The 9,680-nt window shown below is 40.2% G+C and overlaps 1 pseudogene; it reads right to left on the bottom strand.

Annotated features, from left to right (window-relative positions):
- Window positions 1-4,347: 4,347 nt before the first annotated feature.
- Window positions 4,348-5,309, bottom strand: LOC114628271 (annotated as a pseudogene).
- Window positions 5,310-9,680: the final 4,371 nt, after the last annotated feature.

The following is a 9,680-nucleotide window of genomic DNA, read 5'->3' on the forward strand; positions in this document are numbered from 1 at the left end:
ATGTGGAAGCTGGAGGACAATTCCCAGGAACTGTTTCTGTCTTTCTCCCATATGGTTCCTCGATGGAACTCAGATTGCCAGGCTAGGTAGGCTACTGCTTTCCTTGCTGAGCCATCTCAGTGGACAACTACAGTGATTCAGTTTCCCCTGATGTCTTCTCCTCTGGTAAGCAAGTTGACTCCTAGGGTTGCCTTTTCTCTTCCAATTTGTGTGTCTTTGTTTCACAACCTAAATATTTCCTGAGTTATATTTGAACTCCAAAGTGATTTTGTGCTTTAGTATTAAATGCTATTTTAGGGTTCAATATTACATTAAACTACCCTTTTTTCCAGTTACAGGCCAATAATTAAAGCTGACCCACCCAAAGATATCTAAAACAGTCTCTTGTTGAAACAAAGTTATCTAGTAGGTGTGGCCTGGAGAGTACCTTTGAAACACTGGACTACACTCATCCAAGAGGTCTGAGTTTCGATTCCTGACATCTAAGGGAAGGCTGGGTTTGATTTATATGTGTGGATGCTTTCTAAGGTAGATTACATGAAGGAGAACAATTTGCTGCTGTGTATTATCATAGGATTAGGGAAATCTGTGAAAATGGAATCTGTAGTAATCTCTTTCAGCAAAGAATATTGGTCATGGAATGAAATGAAATCACTCAGACCCTGGTTGCCATGGATACTGCATTGTTTCAGGAGTTCTGCAGTAAGTTCTTACGTTTCCTCTGGCTTCACTCATATCTTTATCCTTGTTAATAACTGGGTCACTGATCTTTGTGAGATTAAGTTGATTTTCAGAGTCAAGGTGAGGCAGGAGTTTACTGTTACTGTTTCACATCTAAGAGCTCCAACGTCATGCCTCTCATATATACATGTATATATATATATATGTGTGTGTGTGTGTGTGTGTGTACTTGTATACATACATATACATGCATACACACATATATATACATATGTACACATGCATATGTATATACACATGTTTATATATGTATATATGATATAATATATATGTATATACACATATTTTAAAATAAACATAAAACTATAGAAAGACATAAAGGAAACTTTACTGTGTACCTTGTGGTAAGAATGTTTAGCAAGCACGCTAATGCTTAGTTAAGTATTAGGGAATTTCTTGAACTGACATGACTAAATCTCTATGAAATTGTTAAAATTACCAATTCATCTGGATGCTTCCAGTCATGGTAGTAGAAAAATCAGTTTTTAAAAAAAACATAATTAATACTATTTTCTTGGTGTTAGAAAGATGGCTCAGCTGGATCCTCGGGTAATGCTATGACCAATTTTCTGAGGAACCGCCAGACTGATTTCCAAAGTGGTTGCACCATCTTGCAGTCCCACCAACAATGGAGGAGTGTTCCTCTTTCTCCACACCCTCGCCAGCATCTACTATCACCTGAGTTCTTAATCTTAGCCATTCTGACTGGTGTGAGATGGAATCTCAGAGTTGTTTTGATTTGCATTTCCCTGATGACTAAGGACATTGAACATTTCTTTAGGTGCTTCTTGGCCATTCGAGTTTCTTCCGTTGAAAATTCTTTGTTAAGCTCTATACCCCATTTTTTAATAGGGTAATTTGGTTGTCTGGAGTCTAATTTCTTGAGTTCTTTGTATATATTGGATATTAGCCCTCTATCAGATGAAGGATTGGTAAAGATCTTTTCCCAATTTGTTGGTTGTCGTTTTGTCCTATTGACAGTGTCCTTTGCCTTACAGAAACTTTGCAATTTTATGAAGTCCCATTTGTCAATTCTCGATCTTAGAGCATATGCCATTGGAGTTCTGTTCAGGAACTTTTCCCCTGTGCCCAAGTATTCGAGGCTTTTCCCCACCTTCTCTTCTATTAGTTTCAGTGTATCTGGTTTTATGTGGAGGTCCTTTATCCACATAGACTTGAGCTTTGTACAAGGGGATAAGAATGGATCAATTTTCATTCTTCTACATGTTGTCTTCCAGTTGAACCAGCACCATTTGTTGAAAATGCTGTCCTTTTTCCACTGGACAGTTTTAGCTCCTTTGTCAAAGATCAAGTGACCATAGGAGTGTGGGTTCATTTCTGGGTCTTCAATTCTATTCCATTGATCTTCCTGCCTGTCTCTGTCCCAATACCAGGTAGTTTTTATCACTATTGCTCTGTAGTACAGCTTGAGGTCAGGGATGGTAATTCCTCCAGAAGTTCTTTTATTGTTGAGAATAGTTTTCGCTATCCTGGGTTTTTTGTTATTCCATATGAATTTGAGAATTTCCTTTTCTAACTCTGTGAAGAATTGAGTTGGGATTTTAATGGGGATTGCATTGAATCTGTAGATTGCTTTTGGCAAGATGGCCATTTTTATTATATTAATCCTGCCAATCCATGAGCATGGGAGATCTTTCCATCTTCTGAGATCTTCTTCAATTTCTTTCTTCAGAGACTTGAAGTTCTTGTCATACAGGTCTTTCACTTGCTTGGTTAGATTCACACTAAGGTATTTTATATTATTTGCAACTATTGTGAAGGGTGTCATTTCCCTAATTTCTTTTTCAGTCTGTTTATCTTTCATGTAGAGGAAGGCTACTGATTTGTTTGAGTTGATTTTATAACCCGCCACTTTGCTGAAGTTGTTTATCAGGTTTAGGAGTTCTCTGGTGGAAGTTTGGGGGTCACTTAAGTATACTATCATATCATCTGCAAATAGCGATATTTTGACTTCTTCCTTTCCTATTTGTATCCCTTTGACTTCTTTTTGCTGTCTAATTGCTCTGGCTAAGACTTCCAGTACTATATTGAATAGGTAGGGGGAGAGTGGGCAACCTTGTCTAGTCCCTGATCTTAGTGGGATTGCTTCAAGTTTCTCTCCATTCCCAGAAGATGCTCGAACATATAACAAGGACATATGCTCAACTATGTTCATAGCAGCCTTATTTATAATAGCCAGGAGCTGGAAAGAACCCAGATGTCCTTCAACTGAGGAATGGATTCAAAAAATGTGGTATATTTACACAATGGAGTATTACTCAGCTATTAAAAACAATGAATTCGAGAGGTTCCTAGGTAAATGGATGGAACTAGAAATTATCATCCTGAGTGAGGTAAGCCAATCACAAAAGAAGACACATGGTATTCACTCACTGATTATTGGATATTAGCCTAGAACCTTGAAATGCCCAAGATGCAACTCACAGGCCACATGAAGCCCATAAAGAAGGAAGACCAAGTGAGGGTGATTTGGTCCTTCTTAGAAGGAGCAACAAAATACTCAAGGGAGCAAACATGGGGACAAAGTGAGGGACAGAAACTGAAGGAGGGGCCGTCTCAAGACCACCCCACCTGAGTATCTATCCCAATGTGCAATCACCAAAGGTAGATGCTGATGTGGAAGACAGGAAGTGCATGCTGATAAGAGCCTGATATGGATATCTCCTCAGAGGCCTTCAAGAGTCAGACATATTCAGAGGCAGATGCTCACAACTAGCCATTGAACTGATCATGGGGTTCTCAATAGAGGAGTTAGAGTGAAGACTGAAGGAGCTGAAAGGGTTTGTGGCACCATGAGGAGAGCAACAATACCAACCAACCACAGCTCCCAGGGTCTAAACCACCAGCCTGGGAGCACTTAGGGGGGGATCCAGGGCTTCAGCTGAATATGTAAAAGTGGAGGGCCCTGCTGGGCATAGGTGGAAGAAGAGAACCTTGACCTCATGAAGGCTGGATGCCCCAGGGGGTGGGAATTTTGAGGGTGGGGAGGTGGGGGTGGGGGGGTGTAGATAGAGGTTACATCCACAGAGAAGAAGGAGGAGGGGCGAGGGGATTGGGGGTTCCGAGGTGGTGGTGGGGGATGGGGTAAGGGGACAACATAGGAAATGTAAATAAATCATCCAATAAAAAAAAAAAAAGAAAAAATAAAAGAAAGATGGCTCAGTAGTTAAGAGCACTAGCTTGTCTCCCAGGGAACTCAGGTTCAATTCAAAGCAACTGTGTTTTGGTTCAGTACAATCCCGCTAACTCCAGTCACTCACAGGTCATGTGATGCTATCTTCCATACTCTCCAGGAATTAAGAATGAATGTGCTACATAGATATAACTTAGGCAAACTATCCATACATCATAAATGAATAAAAACATAAAAATATTTAAAAAATCCCTTTGAAATAGCAGCAAAATGGAGAATGAGGTTTCTATATTTCTGTAATTTGCTAAGATTACAGAGTTATTTTATAATTAATTTTCAGCTCAAGGCATGATTGACCAGGAAAAGTATCTGAGAATAAATAGTTGCTTAAATGTCTTTGTAGAATTTTGCCTTATCCAAAATATTGCAGAACTGAGAGTTTTTTTTCTTCCTTATTGAACATATAATTGAGAGACATATTTTCTCAATTTCTCCATCTGAGCATGCCAAGATTCATCATCTGAGCATGCCAACATTCATCCAGAAGTCCATACCTGTGAATCAGCACTAGGGGGCTAAAAGTTGCATAACCAAGGGTCAGAAGTTCTCGAGTATTTACCATCCAGGTATTATCCCTTGAGGAGATACTTAAAATTAGAGAAAAGGCACAATCTGACCAGTAGAAGAAAACAAAACAGAGCATCATAAGGAGGACACTTTGAGCAGCTCTCAGCTCAGGGGGAGTTCTGTAGAGAAGCTTGGAGTTCTGAAGGTAGAGGACATGCTGGTGATGCTTGTGAAGAAGAAATACCATGTAGCCACTGGCCCCTCCCATGGCACCCTGACACACTGCATCTCTCAGGACCATGAGAAGAAGACCAATCCATTTTATTTTCTGACTTTCTAGTGTAAAATAACAATAGTTGTAACCATTTTTAAGCTGTGATATATTCAGACTTGTACTTGTGATGGAATGGATTAAGTTCATACTTATTAAAGCACTGAGTATCCAAAAAGATGAGAAGAATGGAAGGATGTGCCATGCAGACTTTGGCCTGAGCCTGCTCCACCCAGATGCTCTGGGACTGATGATGATGGCCTGGACCACAGTGAGGAGACTGCTGGTGCAGAGGGAGAGGCCACAGGCCACCCTCTCCAGGTAAACAATGATCTTACAGCCTATGTCACCTAGGAAGTTTCTCAAACCAAAAGCTACTATTGTCTTAGGCAGTCCTTTTGTAAGAAGGATTATGATGTTTGTAAAAGCCAAGTGGCTGAGAATAAGGTGTATGGGTTTCTTCTCAGGGCTTCCCTATCAATTGAACATATAATTCACAGAAACAGACATGTTCCCCAGAGTGCCAACCACTGTCGAAGAGAGGAAAACCATTTTGTTAATAAACTTTAAAACCATTTTTACTTTCTAGGTTAAAAAAAATTGTCTATCCAGGATGGAAAGACTTTTTTTCCAGAAAGCAATAGTAATGCTAGACATGGATCTGAACAGCACGGCCTGCATAACAGCATTTTCTACTTTTCAAGAGGCAGTGGTAGGTGATGTAATGTTGCAGGTGAGGTCTATGAATCTCCCCAGTTTTCTGTAGACTCTGAGTTATTGTGTGTTCTCTCAGAGGTGAATCTGTTAACAGTTATTCAAAAGTTTTAAAGGAGTTATGTTCTATGATTATACTTAACTTGTTCAAGTGTGTGTATGCATGCATATTCTGTATGTGTCTGTCTGTCTGTCTGTCTGTCTGTCTGTCTGTATGTCTGTCTATCTGTGTGCCTAAATTATCCTTGTTAACTCTCAGCATCGCTGAATTGCACTCCAAGTTTCTCTAATCAAAATTTCTTTCTGTTTCCTGCTGTATTTTATCATATTGGCCATCAAATTCCCAATGTTTGAGGCTTCTTTCTTATTTTCATTTTGGTCAGGTATAACAATTTCTAGATTTGCATTTTGCTTTTAATACCAATTTCTACATCATAATATTTAAATTTTTTATACTGACCATTCTGTGATTTCACTCTATATAAATTTTCACAAGTTATTTTTTAAACGTATTCCAGAGTATGAGGTCAAATTGAATGATTTTTCCAGATAGGACCCTGCAGTTAAAGATGAATCATCAAAAATATGTTGAAAAACTTATACTACATCTGGTTGCAGCCAGGATGGGTATCTAGCAGAACCCTGTGGTGCTTTCTAGGAGAAGAGGGTCTGGCATCTGTCACTCCAGTGAGTAATCTCAGGGCATCTAAGGGAGCAAGGAGCAGCTCTGGATCAGAGAGTGACTATGAGGTGAACAGGAAAATTGGACTAAGGACATGCCATATGCTGCCATAAGATGAATGAAGTTTTGAGTTATGAGTCCTCAGCGTCAGCTTCGGCAACACAGTAACTTGGACTTTACTGCTGTGAACAGAGACTCCAACATTTAAGATCTCATGTCTGCATTTGTCTCTTTGGGGCCTTTTGAACAGCAGTCGTGACACTTGGCTCTGAGCCTGCTTTTCCTCTAACCTGTTTATCAGGCAGGTTGCATTGTTCTACATCCATCCCAGGTAAATCCAGAGCTTAGACCTTGGCAGGATGTTATTCTTCATATTCTTATTTCTTAAGGATTTATGGTAAACTTTGGGCACCTTTTCTAAAATAAGAGGAGTCCAGATGCTTCAGTGGCTCCATGGATTTGTGTGTTCTGAGTACTTAGAGTGCCTCTGTTCTCTGCTCTCCTTCCTGCTAAACTCACAGGATTATTTAAATGTCTGGGTCTTGATGATCTCACAGGTGACCTACATGACCTTCACTTTGTTTACAGCATTGGGTTCAGGTGGCCTCCTCATTCTGGAAATGTCAGTCATTGCCTTTCAACTGCTCCTCTGACAAAGAAGTAAGCACTGCCTGTTTCAGTGCTTCCTAGAAATCACAATACCATTCTAAATATCTGAACATAATGAAATATGCTCCAGATATTAAAACCAAGCACATCAGTGTTCATTAACATATTTAGCATAAAAATTAAGTGTTCAGTCAGTGACTGGAATCTGTAAAAATCCCCTGCTATCAGTTCAGTCCAGGTTCTGATAGAAAATATTAACAGTGTTATGTTTGTTTAATGTTTGCTTTCCTAGGGATTCCTACTTTTCTAGTCTTCTCCTCTGTTTTTCACACTTCAAATCATATTTGAGAGCAGATTCTGATGTTCTAATACACAATTCCTTTTACTGAATTCGACTGTCATAGGAGGGAGAAGTGACTCGTCTTCCATGTTATCTTGGGAACTGCTATAGGAAATTAATTTAGAAGACAAGATGTACATCTATTTGGATAGATGGATGATCCTTGTTTAGGTCTAACCTTCAAGAGGCTGAGGTAGGTTGCAACTATCCACCCTGGTTTTCTAAAAGAGAAAGAAGGAAGCAAACAAAACAAAATGGGATTATTACTTTTTGCTACTTAGTGCTGAGCTAAAATTAAGATGAGCTGTTTCAGGATGTGCTACTTCACAGCCTGGATCCTTAGAGCAGGAATTCTCAAGACTGTAACGATAATAACTGTAACTCTTAGTGGTTTACAGCTCTCCATTCCAGCTATGCATACAATGTGTATGATATCCTGTGATAGAATGGATACATTTTAAGGATGGATACAGAAGGAAAGCCTTCACATTGGGAGTTATAAAGTTATTGTAAAAGAAAACATGTTCTAATCAATGAAGACTGGAAATGTGCAAAAGTGAAGAGTATAAACTTTACAAACATCTGTGACACTGTTGAAGTCACAGTGCTGGTGTAGTTGGACACTGATTTTGGTTTGTTTTTGTTTTGTCATGTTATTTTTGAGACAGAGTTTCCCTATGTAAACCTTGAAAAACATTTATTGTCTCAGTCTCTCCACTGCCGATGTTGCAGGAGTGTTTCCTTAATGTCTCAAGTTTTTGATAGACCTCTGAAAATCTTTATCTTACTGATTCCTTAAAAAAAATGAGGAGGTAACCTCAGACAAAGACCCACCCAGAGCTCTGTCCTGACTCCAGCCTGAGGATGGATAGCAATGCCTCAGTATTTCTGTCCCATTTTTGTATCTCCAGGAACTTGTCTCTTCTATCTCTCTAAACCTAGGGACTAGCCTTGTCAGGGTTGGAAGGAAATGGAGGAACCAAGGCTCACAGAGCCTCTCAATTCTTCCCTAACTTTGTCAGAGAGAGATTTAAACTTTAATGAAACTCTCTGTGGCACCTCTGAGGGATGAAGTTCTTACCTCCATGTACTCACCTGGACCTCTGTGGTATAGACAAGGTCTGGAGCAGCTCTGAATAGGTGACACTTGCCAGGTCATATTTGTACTGTTTGGATCTGTGGGGCTCTTGGATGCCATCAGGTATTTCAAACTTCAGGTTCAATGTTGTCACAGTGTCAGGGGAAAGGAAGGCCACTGAAGGGCCTCAGTCCCCGAAGTACAGCTTCCCTCTCTCCCACAGTTACAGCATCTGTTTTGCTCAGAAGTTATTTCCAGCTTAATTAGGGTTTAATTATTTTGAGAGGAAGGATGTGAGGTGAGAAAAGGAACAACTAACCAAGTGTCTGTGTACTGAGCTTACCGCATCTCCTGACTTGTTTTCACTGTCTCAAAGTCCCAAGCTGTGGCCTGGCTGGGGACTGACTTCTGTCACACAGGCCTTGCTTTTCCTTCTCAAATCCCTCATTAGACAGGGGCAAAATAAGTGATGCTCAGCGCCCTGGGATCTTGCTTTCTGAGCAAATCCCAGACATGGATAAGGACAAGTTTAGCATCCCTTGTCTACCTGTGTCTGTCGATATTGAAGGCCTTTGCTATAACTGACTGTTTATTTTTAACATTGAATACATTAAATATCAGATGGGACTTGAAGTATCAATGCCTTTCCAACTTTGGCCTTGTTCTAAAAACAATCCTAACTTATTATACAACTTCAATGACACTTCTAAAACTTTTGTGCCCTTTCATGCATTTTTTGGATCTGGTGCTTAGGAAGCCCTGCCTATCCTGGATGCAACCTAACGTAAATAAATGTGAGAGCAGAGCTGAGGTTAGAAATGAAAAGCCAAGATCCTCTGTAAGTGCTTCAAGTGCACTTTACTCTTGAATCACCTCTCTAGTCTTTCCAGCAGTACTTTAAAGAAGGTCACATGATAGTGTCATTGACTGTAGAAGAGAGATTATCCATGGCAGAAAGTTGGAGGTAATTAAACAATGTTCGTATTACTCTTATGACAATGTCCACATGAAACTCAGCCCAGAGACTGAAGGAGAGATACTGTGAGGAATTTCCAGTAGGGTTCAAGTTTGCCTCATACTCTTCTAGATGAACTTGTACTTTTTCCTGAGCTTTGGAGTACTCAGGAGAATATACCTGTTTTGTGTGGTTTTAAAAATGTGCTGCCGTTCTAGCCCAGGAGCTGTGTCACCCTACAAGCCCCTCCTGGCTCCCCTTTGTTCCTCCTGGCTTAGCTCTGAGCACTAACCTGGATTCTCTTTCCTACCTGCCTTTGCTCCTGAAGGGGTCACATTACCAGCCCACTCCTGAGACCCTCGAATCTAAAAGATACACACACTGCTACAATTGCTGGGAACAGACACCTCCTGCCTGGAAATGTATGCCCTTATCAATTTATTATCTTTGTCTCTCCCACTGCCCTAAACTTAGTGGTCTGCATCAGCTAGCCAACTTGAACATCCTTGTTCCCCCCCCCAAACACACACACACACACACACACACACACACACACACACACACACACA

This window comes from Grammomys surdaster, unplaced genomic scaffold, assembly GCF_004785775.1.
Source record: "Grammomys surdaster isolate TR1022 unplaced genomic scaffold, NIH_TR_1.0 267, whole genome shotgun sequence".
Classification (NCBI taxonomy): Eukaryota; Metazoa; Chordata; class Mammalia; order Rodentia; family Muridae; genus Grammomys; species Grammomys surdaster.